Here is a 16,564-nt window from a genome sequence, read left to right as displayed (position 1 = left end):
ATTTTTCAGAAATTATCTGAAGTAAGAGCTTCTGGTATGTATATTTCAGGAGCTTTTTAAAGCTAGAATAGGAAAGAGTTTGAGTGGAATGTGCTGCTAGTGGTACCTTAGTAAAGTGTCACTTTACCATTCTGTAACACTATCTGTCATTGAAAGAGCTGAAGAGTTGTATCAACACTTAAACTATCAAAATACACCATTGGAAAATTTTGACATGGCCAGTATTACTTGGTGAGCCTGTAGTAAGCCTGTCATTAAATTCTCTGCCTAAAATTTCATCGGGCTGAATTTTCAAAGAATAGATGTAACTAACTGCAGGAGGAAATATAAGCACTCAGAAAGGAAAAACCGCACTGGACTAATAACCAACATTTCGACGTGGAAATATTTCAGTTTTTAGAAGAAGGGAAAAGTTTTTACAATTAAAAAAATTATGAAAACTTTAAAGGACACATTCATGTAATAGTCCCAGATAATTAATACCTAGGTTGTTAAAGCCAAATACTGACTGACTTTTTTAACCCCTTTTTTACCACTCCTCAAGAATAAGCACTGTTGAGCTGGGCATGGTGGTGCACGCCTGTAATCCCAGCATTCTGGAGGCTGAGGCAGGAGGATTGCTGTGAGTTCGAGACCAGCCTGGGCTACATAGTGAGTTCCAGGTCAGTCTCAACTACATAGTGAAACCCTGTCTCAGAAAAAACAAAAACAAAACAAACAAACAAAATGAATAAGCACTGTTTGTTGTGTATACTTTGAAAGCTTGTTCTGTACAGATGCATCATTTATATGCTGTGATGCTTTGCATTTAGTATTAACTGTAATAATTTATCTTAGTACTTATAGTCCCCTTTTTGAATGCAGTAATTAGAGTGATAAGTATTTTCACTTATAAAATGTATGGAGCTCTTTACTACATCTATTACTACTAATTGTCACCAAAAGGACTCATGTTGATGATGATTGCATTCTTGATATTACTAATTAGGGAAATGCATAACTCCTTCAGAGACCCACTTCTAAAGTTTTTGCATAAGGTACCTTCATGATCTGCTTGGGCAGTTTTGAGGCTTGCATGAAAGAATCCTCTGCATATTTTGCAGAGGAAATGATTATAATACTATACTTACGTTAAAATAAGATCAAAGGAACAAGATGATTTCTTGGCTCTTTTGAATTCACTTGTATGGCCTAGGCTGGTGTGGAACTCATGGCGATCCTCCTGCCTTAGCCTTTTAAGTTCTGGGATTACCAGTGTGTGCCCAGGTAACAAGATGTTTTCTTTAAGGCAGAATCTATAGGAAGCACAAAAATAATCATCCTGCTGGGTGTGGTGGCACACACTTGTAATCCTAAGCACTTGGGAGGCTGAGGCAGGAGAATGGTGGTGAGTTGGAGGCCAGCCTGGGCTACATAGTGGCTTAGAGCCAGTCTGAACCACATAGTGAGACCCAGTCTTAAAAAACAAAACAATAATCCTATGCAAAGTGGATTTAATAAAGTACTATTTATTACAAGCTTTATCTTCTTTGTTAGGAAAAAGCTACTTACCATTTAGCCTGAGTTTTGCAGATGACAGCAAAGTACAGAGGTGTGCTTTTCAGTCCCTGCTTGGAAAGGGAAGGAAAGGCTGTCTCAATGGGAAAAATTTTGAGGTTGTGGTAAGAACTGGAGATCTTCAAAAATTTCAGTTAACTAGTTAAAAACACCAGCTTTAAAAGATTCATCACAACCTGAGGATCAGTGGAATAGATTAGAAGATACAGAAAAAATTGCAGATGTACTCAGCTACCTCATCTTTGACAAAGGAGCCAACCATCCTCAGTAGAGAAAAGGTAGCGTCTTTAATAAATGGTGTTGGAAAAACTGGGTTTCAGCCTCCCCAAGATTAAAACTAGACCCTTATCTTTCACCATGCTCTAAATTTAAAATCCAAGTGGATTAAATATATAAATATTAAAAAAAGTCACTAATTTGCTGGAAGATAAGTTAGGCAGAACTCTTGAAGACATTGGCATAGGAAGAGACTTTATGAACAAATCCTCAGTAGCACGGGAACTAGCACAAAGAATCAACAACTGGGATCTCATCTTATTAAAAAGCCTCTGCACTGCAAAAGAAATCAGTAACAGAACTAAGATAACCTACAATGTGGGAAAATAATTTTTACCAGCTGCTTCTCAGACAAGGGACTATTATCTAGAATATATAAAGAACTCAAAAAAATCAGCCCCCACAAATATAAAGACCCGATTCAAAAGTGGGCATCTGAAATGAACAGACATTTCTCTGACCAACAAGTAAAAGCAGCAAATAAACATATGAAAAAATGTTCAACATCTCTGGTCATTCAAGAGATGCAGATGAAAACAGCACTGAGATACCACCTCACTCCAGAAAGAATGACTGCTATCAAGAAATCAACCAATAGCAAATGTTGGCGGGGTTGTGGGGAGAAAGGAACCCTTTTCCATTGTTTGTGGGAGTGCAGACTGATGTAACCACTGTGGAAATAAATATGGAGATACCTCAAAGAACTAGGATTAGAGGTTCCATTTGACCCATCTATCCCTCTGCTGGGTATCTTTCCAAAAGAATTAAAAGAATCATACCACAGTGATGTATGCCCACCTATGTTTATAGAGGCACAGTTTGTAATAGCCTAAACTTGGTAACAGCCCAGATGCACATCAGTTGGGGACTGGATAAAGATGTGGTCTTTCTATAAAATGGAATACTACGGCATAAAGAATGAGAAATTAGAGTCATTCATAGGAAAATGGATGCATATTGAGGATATACTCTTTGTTTGTTTTTTGTTTTTTGAGACAGGATCTCCCTATGTAGTTGAGACTGACCTGGAACTCACTTTGTAGCCCAGGCTGGTCTCGAACTCACAGCAATCCTCCTGTCTCAGCCTCCCAAGCGTTGGGATTACAGGCTTGTGCCACTACGCCTGGCTTGAGTATATACTCTAACATGAAATGTCACACATGTGTAGATACTGAGTAGTTTCTCTGGTGTGAAAAACTATAATTATAAATAAGATCCTAATGGTATAATTGACAATGTGAAATAGGAAGAAAAGGGCTAAAGGTGTAGGGGAAGTAGGAAGGGTAGGGGAAAGGAAATAAGGGAAAAGAAATATGAGAAAATGAGAAAATGGAAATAAAGTTTTTGTAAGTAGGGAAAGGGAGGAGGGGGTGAAGGGAGGGCAGAGGTATGGGGAAAAATGAGAACCAAGACCTGTCATGTAAAGGTACAAGATCCCAACGATGAATGTATACCTAAAATGTACCAGTAAGCTCAATGATGAAAAATAAAGATTGGTCACAAGCTCTGATTGTCTCTGGTAAATAAAGCATTGCTATCAGTGAGGCAGTATTGCACAGGTATGCTTTGGAATTATACTGCCAGCATGGGCTTTCTGTCTTTGCTATATCCGTAGAATGGGATACAGACCTTACGAGGTACATTGCTATGTAGTAAATTACAGTATGTGGTATGCTTTATATTATGTCTGACACAAAGGATCAATAAAGCTTAGCCACTGTTGTAATGAATTTGTTTTCTGTGACATTAGTTGTGCATTCAGTAATTTTTGAAATGTTCTCTATTTTTTATAAAGAATGCCTAGAAAATGTTCTTCCAGCTTCCCACCTCTACAGTAGTTTTCTTTAGGGTTATCATTTAAGAGAAGGGAGGAGAAAAGTAGAAATTTCTAGGTGGTTTAATCTAGATTTTCAGAAAATCTGAACTTCCATACTATTTCAAAATTGATGAGTCGCCTCACAAAATTTGAAAAGGAATAGTTGAATTTTATTCTAACTGCAAAGGAAAACCTCAGATTTTAAAAAAAGCTATATACTGAGTTTATTCCCTAGAAAACAAATGACAGAGATTTGATTTTTTTTTTTAATGAAAAGTAACTGCCAGGGCATCTCTACTAAATTCAGATATATCATTAATATAGTTTCTTAGAACATGATTTTGTGGCTCTTCAAAAAAGGTGGTTTCAGTTCCTTTTTTCTAAGAAAATTTCCTTTGTCAAAGAAAGTTTTGTTTATTTTACTGTTTACTAGCATAGTGATTAATGATTTTTAGCACATTTTAAAGTTGTTAATAGGTTGGAATTTATGAAAGTATTTTATCCTTAATCCTCAGCTAGTGAGAATCTTCTCTCCATTCTTTTAACAAATAATTTATTAAAATCTATTTCTTTTTGCCTCATGCATCTTCATGGATTCATAAAATATGGTATTTTAAATGATTTACTATTTTAATATGTACATATGCAAGATATTAAAGTTGAAAGAACCTTAGAAATCATGTATTTCAGTTTTACTGTACACACAAGGACACGGGGATTCAGATTTTTAACATCTATCCATATTTATTAAGTGGAATTATTAATACTCATTTAAAAAGTCACAAAAGTCACAGTTTAAATTGCTGTTTCCATCATATCATTACCATTCAGTTTGGTATTCATTTCTGAAACAGCTGCCAGTGTGTGATAATACTAGAGAGTCAGTGATTCCACCAGGATTTACTGTTTTACTAGATATGTAATACTGAGATACTACTAAAAGGAGAACTAATTTTTGCAAATATTAGAGCTTATTGATCTTTGTATACTGTCATTTAAATTTAGGAGAGGAATTTTTCTTTATATGGGCAGTAGGGTCTTAAATCACATCCTTCACAGTAAAGCGAGAGTTTCTGGTTAATGGTGAATTACCTAAGCCAAAGACTAGCTAACAGGTAATACTGAATGTAGGAGAATCAAGTGGAAAATTAAGCAATTTTGATAGAGGAAAAACTGCAAGAATTTGCAGATGCTTTACAGGATCTACAACAATCAGAGGAGTATTTAACAATCAAAGGGTTTTTTTTTGGAAATTAGTGATCAGAGTTCTTGGGAAAAGTTCATGAAAAACAGATACACTGTATTTAGAATTGGAAGTTAATTGACCTGAAGTTTTATTCTAGTGTAGCTCCACTCTAATTGCTTGTTCTTATATGATAAATCCTCTAGGTTCTCTTAAGTCATGCACCCATAATCCTCAGTTTGTGCCTGTTCCCCAACAGAACTATTAATAACATCTCTTTTCCTCTCATGGGTGTCCATCTCTGGATGACAAATTATTTGGTTGCCGTATCCGTTAAGTGTCATGTCTGCCACAGGGTATTTGACATGACAAAGGCTTATGAAATTTCCTCCTTTATTGGCAACATATCCTTTCCTTCCTCTTAACTCCTGACAACCACTGATTTTTCACTGTCTTCATAGTTTTGCCTTTTCCTAGTTTGAATCATGCTATATAATAGCTTTTCCAGAGTGGCTTCTAACACTTTCTAATAGGCACTTAAGGCCCCTCCATGTCTTTTCATGACATGATAGCTCCTTTCTTTGTAATGCTGAATAATATTTCATTGTTTGGAAGTATATTTCATTTTGACAGTGCATTGAGTTTGACACCATGGCACACTCCTGTACTCCCAGCAGTGAGGAGGCTGAGGCAGTAGGTTCACAAGTTCAGGTCCCACCAGGGCAAATTAGTGAGACCCTGTCTCAAAATAAGAAATAAAATGAATTGGGGATGTAGCTCAGTGGTTGAGTCACCCTGAGTTTGATCCCTAGTACTGCCCCCCTCCCGTGTTATGTATAATGTCTAGATTTGCATATTAAATTCTACAATTTTTTAATTCTTCTAAGGAAGGGTAGAATATATGATAGAGTCCCACTTCAGGAATGAAATTACTTATTGCTTTTAGGAAATGACTTGTTCTACATTACGGAGTGATTTATAATTATATTAAGTTGGAAAATTGGGAAGAAATACAGGATAGTTTTTGGGCTCTTGTTTAATCTCACCACATGAATAAATTTTCTATCACTGTCACAATTTAGTGAAAAATTTAGTAGTTTTGACACATTGTCAGTATGGTCCCATACATAAAGGAGTGACATTTGTCTCATTTCGCAACTTCTCAAAGTTCAAAGTAAGACTCATTACAGTTCTATTGAATAGCCCATTGGCACCTAAAAGGGAGGAAGAAATTTCTCATTCCATGGTTGGAGCGGAAAATCTCTTGGTTAGATGTCTTATCAGTTATGTCCTTATTTCCTAAATGTCATATCTGGTAAATGTAGAAATATTGAAGAGGATCAGAAGGTAGGAAAATGAGCCTGCTTTGTGAACTTCTGTGACAGTCTGAAATAGGAGTCGCTCTTTCTGTTGATGTTTTCTGTAGACGTGCCTCTGGCTTGTCTCTTCTCAGTACTCTGTACTGCAGAGGAGAGGATGAAGTTGAGCTTCAGGCTGAGACTTCACACATTTTTCCATTTTAAAAGTTGAGAAACTTCTTTTGGTATTATGTTAGCTTTTTCCCAACAAAAGAAGCATTTCCAAAGAATTTTTGGAGCCAAATGAACACCTTTTCTGGAAGGTTGAGGATTCTTTGTAAAGGCAGGCAGTAACACCATGTATCTATTCAGATAAAGTCTGATGCTGCTTCTGGTTTGGGTGGTGTGCCTTATTAAATACGTGGAAAGCAGAGCAGCCAGGTATTTACCTGCTGTTAGTATACAGTGTTGTCCAGGTGGAGGAAGGGAATTAATACTTAATTTGGTGTGTTTCATCTTAGTAAAGTACATTTCATTTGTAGTGAATCATTTGGAAAGAAATACTGTATAATTATGTGGAAAGTTCCATTCTCAATCCCTTTTTCACCCTCCCTGAATGATCTCATCTCCTCCCTTGGTTTCAGCTTCCACCTAAGCTGATGATTCCCTAGTGCAGATTTCCAGCATCCACTCTTTCCTGAATTTTAAATCCTTATCTTCAGACATCTGGATCTCTCAATAGGATAACTGTATGCCCCCAAAGCCAAACTCTCAGCTTGCCTTTGTCTCTTCTCTGCATGGTTCATGCTTTACCCCACAGTGAATGAGTCTGCTTGATTCTGTCATGTAAACATTTTTTACATTCATCCTCTTTTCACCATTTCAGCAGCCACTCTGGATTAGTTCAGATTCATTTTTCGTTTGGATTGTTGAGAGAGCTTCCCAACTTCTCCTGACCTCCTTCGTTACTTTTGACACCCTTTGCACTGCTCCCGCTCTGTGTATACCACTTGCTCTGTGAATGAAGGCCAAGTTACTTAGCTTGGAGTCACACTCTTCGTAGCTAGCAGGACACCTGTCCTAACTAGATTGTGAGGTCCAAGGAGTATGATCTATCCTGTTTTTTTGAGTAGCACAAGCACTTAGGTGGTTGGTGTGTAATAGCACTCAAACAATGTTGAATTTTTTCACTTGGAACTGCTCATTCCTACTCTTTCACCACTCACCATCTCATGCTGTCTCCTTCAGCCTAGAATGACAGCTCCTGTCCCCACCCCTACTCTGCCCCCTCCCCACTGACAAGGTTAGACTTGGATCTCCTTGCCCAGTAGTTCAGAGGACATCAGTTGTCTCCTCCAGTAGTATTTACTTCTCATATATTCCTGTTTAAAAAAAAATCTGTTAGGGGAGTGGCCTTTATCTTTTGGGGGCATGCGTTGGAGATTGAGCCCTAATAGGTCTTCCTACTGAGATACAGTTCCCTCTCCCGCTTTTCTTTCAGTTTGCTTAATTGGGGAGTGATTCAGTCTGTGCTCAGACTTGTAATCCTTCCTCAGCGACCGGAATGCTGGGAGTATAGACCTATACCACTATGCCCACTTGTACACTGTTTTGATTATTGTGTATTGCAGGGTTGATAACTATTTTAAATGTCCCTGTGCACAAGTAGAAACCCTCAATAAAAGAAATCAAAGGCACGTTCTTAATATATAGAGTAGCAACATGAAAAATAGAAAGTAAAAGCTGTTTTGGAATCATAATTAATGACATTTTAAACTGCATATTCATTATACAAATTATTGGGTTTCATTTTGGCATATTCATACATGCATGTAACCATACTTTGATAATTTCCTTCCCCACCTTTGTCTTTCCTTCAACTTTCCTTCCCCCCTCTCCTTTGCTCTTTCTTTTTTTCCCTTCCTAGAGCACTCCTATGAGAGAAAATGTGATATTTGACTTTATTTTCCCCCTTCTAGTACTGGGAATCCAACTCAGGACCTTGCGCTTGCCAGGCAGGTGCGGTGCCACTGAGATAAATCTCGGCTATTTTACTTTCTGAATTTGGCTTATTTCACTTTACATGATGGTCTTCAGTTGTATCCTTTTTCCTGCAAATTATAAGATTTTGTTAGTCTTTATGGTTGAATATTCCATTGTGTAGCTATACCACATTTTGTTTATCCATGCATCAGTTAATGGGCATGTAGGATATTTATGCATTGCACTGCAGTAAATACAGGTGTCTCTATAGTATGCTGACTTTAATTGTGGGGAGAATAAACTGAGAAATAGTATAGCTGGATGAAAATGGCAGCTCCTTTTTTTGTGGGGGTTGGAGCCTCCATACTTATTTCCATAATGGCTGTACTTGTTTACACTCCCACCAACAGTGCTACTGAGCGCCCTTTCCCCCCATCCTTGCCAGCATTTATTGCCTGTTGTATTCTTTTTTTGTTTTGTTTTGGCCCTGGGGATTGAAATCAGGTCCTTGCGCTTGCCGAAACCACTGAGCTAAATCCCTGGCCCCTCCTTGTTGTAGTCTTGATGATAGCCGTTCTGACTGGGGTGAGATGGAATCTCAGTGTAGTTTAGATTTGCATTTTCCTGATGGCTAAGCATGTTTACAGTTCTTTTTGTTTACTTATTATTTTTGTTTTTTTGAGACAAAAATCTTTTGTAGTGGATGCTGGCCTTGAACTCACTGTATAGCATAGGCTGGCCTTAAGCTCATGGTAATCTTCTTACCTCAGCCTTCCTAGGCGTGCACCACCTCCCCGGGCTTGACAGTTCTTTAACCATTTTTGTTGCTTTTCTTCTTTTGGGCAGGGATCACAGATTCAGCTGCTGGGAGAATGTATATGGTTTTAAAAGTATCTGGGTAGCTCTTATACCTTTATTTCCCTTCTTTTGGAACAGCTGAGTGTTTTTACAGTTTCAGAGTCACCTAAATGTAGTTGCTGAGGTGAGTCATCAGTGAGCAGTACCAGTGTTGCCTGAGAGAACATGTTCTCTATCAGTGCAGATTCTCAGGCCTCATTTCAGACCTGCTATAACAGGAACACTCGGGATGGGTTTGGCAGTCTGTTTTGATAAGCCCTCCACATGATTTTTATGTACAGGGAAGTTTAGGAATCATGGCTCTAGGATTTGCCATTGAAGGAAAGTTTTGCCATATAAATAGTAAAACTCCTGGTGGTGCTTCCACCATAAGCTGTTTCTCATCAGCAGCTGGGAAGACTCCCTCTGTGCATTTGTGAAAGGGGGTTCGCGTGCCCTTTCGGGTGCCCCTTCCCAATTAGGCCACTCACACACCGAGAGGTCCGGCAGGAGATCTTTATTGTAGGGAGGCAAGCAGGAGGCAGGAAGGCAGAGAGAGAGAGAGAGAGAGAGAGAGAGAGGAGGAAGAAGCAGCGGAAGGAGAGAGAAGAACAAAGAAAGGAAGGTCCTTTTATCAGTTTTGGGGTGGGCTATTGCTTATTTATGAGGAGTGAGCTACTTTTAACCTATCACAGGCCAGATTGCTTTTATGGGCCCAGTCCTACAGACACAGGTTTCAACTTTCCTGGACCACTGTGGCCTTGAGGGGGAGGGAAACCAGAGATAAGGGCAAGAGGTCATTTTAGGAGCCAAGATGTACCAGGAGAATGCAGCCTGTGGGGTGGCGTCACAGCATACTTTAACATGATCAATTCCCTAACAATTTGTGTGTCTGATTCTGTGGGGAATAACTTAATAAAAAATGTGGGGGAGAGGTTTTATACCTCTTTGAATTAAAATATCTTCTAGATTATATTCTGATGATCAGTCTGGACTACTTATGTTCATTGTCTTTGGAGATATGTGATGATGGAAGAGAGATGAACTGTGTAATTTTTAACATTTAAATCCTGATTCTTGGCATGTTTTCAGATAGAGAAATTGAGCTTTTTATCAGAAGTTATACAGACTACAGATATGTAGGTCACACAAAAAGTAATTAAAGGAGATTAACTTTAGTAAATACATATGGCTTTTCAGAATTGATCATTTAACTTTTTTTTTCTTTTTTTCTTTTTTTTTTTTTGTACCCGGGATCGAACTCGGGTCCTTGCGCTTGCAAGGCAGGCCGCCGAACCGCTGAGCTAAATCCCCCGCCCCTGATCATTTAACTTTTTAAAGAAAATTATTTAGTGATATTTGTTAAATATGGTAAAGAAGACTCTTCAGACCATTGTAATAGGTATAGGGACTACTGCATTGGGATCTTGCAGTAGGGCAGAGAGATGGGACTGAACGCTGAATTTAACATGGATAGATGGGAAATGATAGCCAGGGAGCTGAGTAAGAGAGTCATTGTATGAAAAAAGACTAAGAAGAAACATCAGGAATAAGGGAGATTCTGGCTAAACCTAACAACAGAATTTTTACTGAACATAGACCAGGATAATCAGACCTCTCCTGCTCAGATATTGAGAATGGGCAAATTCTTGGTGAGTGGACTTAGTAGTGTTCTTTACATGGAAATGCACAGATGGGCCTAGGGGAAGGTTCAGGAGCCTGATTAAATTTTAGTCACACAGAGAATCCTCAGCAAACTGGAATAATAATTAGCCTTTCTAGCATATTGCTTTCAAATCCTAATTGTGGGGTCAGTTGAAGCACATTCTTATAATAGTCTGGAGTAGTGGTGTGATTTTTTTGGTTTTGTTTCGTTTTTTAATTTAATTTTTTTGTTTCTGGCCATAAAGCACCATTTTGGGTACAGTTGTGTGTGCAGAAATTTGCTGTTTGATTCGAACTTTTCATTAAGAACTCTCTTTGAGATATAAACAGATTGTAAAACTAGCCTTTTCCCCTTTGTATCAGCAGCTTAGTACTATTTGTAGAATTAGAAAGTTTCCTAAAAAGTTTCCTAAAAAAAAGTTTCCTAAAAAGATCAACTACTAAATGACAATGTTTTTAAACAGTCGTGATCATTTTGATGTCACATTTGAAATGGTGCCTACCTGATGTATTTAGCCTCACTTTCCTGGACTTTACTTTCTTTGCTCCAGATTAAACTGGAATGCCTCTTTCCACCCTTTGATGGAAGAGTGGGAAATGTTTTTCTTCAGGGAGTTCTGTTTGATAGTGAAACTGTGTATCTGAGGACTGGTAAAGGCCTGGACTAAGTGGCTAGGATTTGTGGATAAGTAGCATGAAGAGAACTTTCACTATTCTGAGTCCCTTCAAGGATATTCATGTGGCCCTCGGAACATGTTACACATATACAAGAAGGAATACAAGGCGGCCTCACTCTGAGCTGATTTAATATTAAAAATCTCCAGTTCCTTCTATTTCTTAACCTGGTGTCAAGCTCTATATGTATAAGCATTTTTAAAATTTTAAAAAATTAATTTTAAATCATTTTTTATTCATTGCTGTTACCTTGTATAATATTGCTTTTTACTTGAAAGTCTTTTTTTTTTTTTTTTTTTTTTTTTTTTTTGCCGGGCATTGAACTCAGGTCCTTGCGCTTGCAAGGCAGGCCACCGAACTGCTGAGCTAAATCCCCGGCCCGGAAGTCTTTTGGTTGATGGTGTTTAATGCTTTTTTGTTTAGGAAACCTGAAAACTTCAGAGACGGTTGGTCCAGTAGGTACCCTCCCTTCACCACTTGTGTGCCTGAATCCTGCCTCCTCTTTTTTCTAACTGTTTCTGAAGTACTTCAGAAGAACCTGGTTTAGATCATTCTGTTCTGTTGATGTTTTGAGGCAGGATCTTGTGAAGTTGCCCAGGTAGGGCTCAAACTTAACGATCTTCCTTTCTCAGCCTCCCAAACAGCTAGGGTCATGGCTTAGACTGAAGTATTTAAGCTGCAAAGTAGAACTCTTCCCTAAAACTGTAAGACTTAAGTTTCACTTCCACTCCACGGAGCGTGAACAGCCAAAAAGGCCTCCACGATGCTGGGTCCTAACACCCAGCGAGGCTCTGGGAGCTCGATGGAGAAACGAGAAACCCAGGGAGGAACATACCAGGCTAGATGGTAAATAGACCTTTTTTAGTCTGGCCGGACGGCACTCCCAGAGCCAGGTAGCTCAGAGAGGCAACTGCTCAGGGGCTGAGGTACTTTTTATAAGGTTTTTCTAAACAAAGAGTCAGGAAATTCACAGAACAAGACTGCAAACACTTTGCTTATCTCAAGCAGGAAATGTTCTAGGGTCACCTTTTGTCATACCATTTTCCCCTGAGCGGGCTGTTAACCAAGGTAGCAATTAGCATATGAAGAAGCACAGTCTGGCATTAGCATAGAGTCACTTTAGCTTATTCAAGTCTTAAAAAACTTCCCTTTTATAATACTACATTTGTAGTTTCGCATGTTACAGATTACTTTATGTACACTGTTGATGTGAATTTCACCATGACCTTAAGATAAAAATTATTGTCCCCATTTTTCAGATGAAAAAACTGAGGTGTAGGAAATTGAGTCCAATCCAAATCCAATCCAAATGTTCTAATCTGTGGCCCACTTTCCCTATAAGGTGAGCTCTCAGCTTAGTAGGGAGACCCTTATCTCATGAACAGTAGTAAAATCAAGATTCAAGGTGTTAAATGGGATCTGGAACACCCCTGAAATGCTTTCTTTATATTTTTCTGGCATGAAAGAAGCCTGTGGCCATCTAATCATACTCCCCCCCCCCACCTTTTTTTCCTTTTTTGGTCATTGATTTTTTTCTTTTTCTTTTTCTTTTATTATTATTTTTTTTTAATGGTACCGGGGATTGAACTCGGGTCCTTGCACTTGCAAGGCAGGCCACTGAACCACTGAGCTAAAACCTTTTTTTCCTTTTTTGGTCATTGATTTTTTTCTTTTTCTTTTTCTTTTTCTTTTTCTTTTTCTTTTTCTTTTTCTTTTATTTTTTATTTTTTTTAATGGTACCAGGGATTGAACTCGGGTCCTTGCACTTGCAAGGCAGGCCACTGAACCACTGAGCTAAATCCCCAGCCCTGATTTTTTTCTTTTTAGACCCATGGAATATAAGAAGATTATGCTTGCTTAGTTGTCAGTGGGAATTGGTAGCAAAGCCCAAGGAGAATCCTTGGTGAAGGAGACCAGTTTCATATGCTCATTTCTGTCTTGTGTCATTTAACATTTGCATAGTTTTGCAGTTTATATAGACCTCTTCCACAGACAAATGTCGCATGGTTTTCAACGTCAAGTATGTGGTGTCACTTGCATTTAAAGAAATTGCTTGAAGTTGAGAATTTAAGTTGTGGAGATAATTGAATTACAAAGTCACCTTATTTTAAGGCTGAAATTAAACTAATTTGACATGATCCAAAGCCCTGTAGCTATCATCTTATCTTAAATTTTGTGGATTTACAGTTTGGTCTAACCAGTATCCATTTTCTTCCTACATACATACTCTGTTAAACTAATTTGTAATTGATAGGCTTATTCTTTGCTTTTTCAAGAAAAATTTGTGCCACCTTTTTGTATCATTATCTTGGACATTCCACATTGTTTTTTCATATCGTCTCAATATAATGGCTTACAACTCAGTAGAGTTTCTAAGTCCTTAAGTCTACATGTGTGTCTGCTGCCACCAGTCTCATTCTAGTTTATTCTAATGATAGGAAAGAATGGAGAATTCCTTACTTTTTGGTTGCCTTCGCAATAAACATTTCTATTTGGGTCTCATTTAGACAGATTAAGGTTATTTTTTTGTTGTTTCTTGAAGAAGTTGGGTTCTAAGTTCAATCCATTTTGGATATGGAGTTAAGCTTCCCAGCTGTAGTGGAACAATGCTGAAGGCTACTCTCGAGGCCTATGTAGCATTTATTTCGGTGGAGACATAGAATAATAGATAATATTAATGAATGCTGCTTATGTGGGAGGCTCTGTTTTAAGCTGTTATTTTATGTAATCCACACAATAACCCTGGAAGGTAGCTGCTATTTTTAGCCTTGTTCTGCAGATTAGGAAGATAAAGAGCAGAGAGATTAGGTCACTTGCCTAAGGTCATACAGATAGTAACAGAGCCTCATGTGAACCCAGGCAATCTTAATTTGAAGCTTTGCTACTTTTAATCACAAAACTATATAGTCTTTCTTAACACTGACTAGATTTCTGTTTTTTTCTCCAAAGCTGAAGGCTGGTTAATATAGGTCAGTGTTGGCAAACCTATTGCACATGGGCTGCAATCAGCTGTTTGTTAGGACTGAAAGCTCGAAAAGGTTCACCATCGCTAATACAGGTTAGTCAGAATGCTTTTTGGATGGTATATTTTTAGAATAAAGGGTGGGCCCTACTATAGAAATTAGCATCAGGAATGAATTTCTGAGCTTTTATTATATCTGCCTAATGGAAGTAGCTGTAAAAGAAGTGAATTTGGGAAAATTTTGTATTTGGAAAATGCCCTGTAATGGCTGCCATTTATACCTAGAGATCAGGCTAAGCCATGAGATCTACCTTCTGCCTGCCACAGAGAATAAGGTTACCCCATTTCCACCCACTCTGAGGGAATGGATACATGTGGACTTTTGACCTGCTTGTGGTGTTACAGAGGAGAGGTGATGACTGATTTGCTGGTTAGTTAACAGTGAGGATAGGCAGGCTGTCAAGTAGCTTGTATAAGCTTAAATTCTACAAAAGCCTTGTGGGAATGAATGGTCATTCAGACAGATTGGAAACACTGTTTCTATAGCCACATTTAGGTGTCAGAGAATCTTGCTATCTTCTTTTTGAGGTGAGTAGTTGATTTGAATTTGTGTGTGAGACAGAAATGTTCTTATGTCCTTAGCTGTCATTTCCTGTATTGTGAGGTGTATAGCAGAGAATAGCATGAGCCACCCACAGGGGATTAGCAGTAGAGGGAGATTTGAGGGGAAACAGCTATTTAAAGAAAAAAAAAAAGTGGCAAAAGCACACAAGATTTAAAGGCCCAGCTTTGGTGGTAGCCAGCAGAGGAAGATGGAGTGAGAGAAGTTGGTTTTGTCATCTTTTCTGAGGTTGCCCATGGTGGCTCTAAAATCACTGCTGGACCTTCTTGCTTAGAGTCAGGCTAGCTTTTCTGCTTCCCTAGGGTGGATGTAAAAAGCAGTTTTCTTGGAATTGGGCTCAGCTTGCTCTTCTGTGTTCCTTTTTGCTTCTCACCCTCTGCTGCATATCTACACATCCACTATTTTTCTCCTTTTCTCTGGCTGTCATCTCTGCATCCCAACCCTTAGCTTCAGTCATACAGTTTTCACATTATGCTCTTCTTGATTTTGCTTCCTTTTGTTTTTGTTTTTGTTTTGTACCAGGGAACGAACTCAGGTCCTTGTGCTTGTAAGGCAGGCGGTGGAACCACTGAGCTAAATCCCCTGCCTTTTTTGGGTTTTTTGAGACAGGGTTTCAGTGAGAATGACCTGGAACTCACTATGTGCCCCAGGCTGGTTTCGAACTCACAGTGATCCTCCTGCCTCAGCCTCCCGAGTGCTGGGATTACAGGTGTGTGCCACCATGCCTGGCTGCTTCCTTCATTTTTAATGCTGTGCCTGCTACCCACCGTCCATACCTTCTAGTCCCTCTGTTCCTCAAAGCCAGTAGCCACCATTCAGCTCTCTTATCACTGTTGAACAGAGCACATTAATGTTAATAATCTGTTTGAGGTCTGAGCTCTGTCACATATGAATGTGGGTAGGGATGATGGCTGGGAAGGATTTGGAATGACAATTGCTATTCTAAAATTTAGACTTTTTCTAAAATATTACATGAGCCCTGACCTGGAGATCAAACAGATGCTCCTGTTGGCCTTCTAACTTGAGGCAATTACGAGCCCTCATGTTGAGGGCATGTATTTGTTCGAAAGCCCTTGGTAAGGAAAGACAGGACAGTGAGTCAGGTTCTGAGCTGCCTACTGCTACTTCTGAGAGCTGGTTCTCCTGAATTGAAGCTAATTTTGGATAGATAATGAGGTGATGGTTGCTAATAACTTCTCTTGCTAATTGTGCAGAGGGAGAATATCCTCCCACCTTTCTTTTCCCTACTGTTTAGAAGGAAAATAAATCTGTTTTCATGATTGTTGATGAGTGTTCAGCCATGAAGAAGTCCTCTACTTGGTTTGGATAGAGTCAGTACAGTATCAGAAAGAACCCTAGACTAAAATCTGAAGACTTAAGTTCCAGTCCCAGGTCTCACTGAGTTCTCTTGGGAATATCATGAACCTGTCTCTGTATCTGCCCTGTGAGCTTTGAGAACTGTGTGAATGGAGTGAGACTCCATGGAAACAGTTTGCAAACTTTTAAATTTTATAAATATTTCAAGTACTTCCTTTTTTCAGTTTGGCGTCTGACTATAATACCAGAGAAAATATATCTGGTGTCTTTTAATTAAGTTCTTTTCTCCCCTGAAGCCAGCCTTCACAAGAGCCAGAAATTGAAATCATCAGAGCTAGAGCATTCTTTTTTTTTTTTTTTTTTTTTTTTTTTT

Source organism: Fukomys damarensis, unplaced genomic scaffold, assembly GCF_012274545.1.
Source record: "Fukomys damarensis isolate Sample0158 unplaced genomic scaffold, DMR_v1.0_HiC HiC_scaffold_25, whole genome shotgun sequence".
NCBI classification, from domain to species: Eukaryota; Metazoa; Chordata; class Mammalia; order Rodentia; family Bathyergidae; genus Fukomys; species Fukomys damarensis.
The sequence above is the reverse complement of the archived record's forward strand: the minus strand, read 5'-3'. Positions refer to the sequence as shown.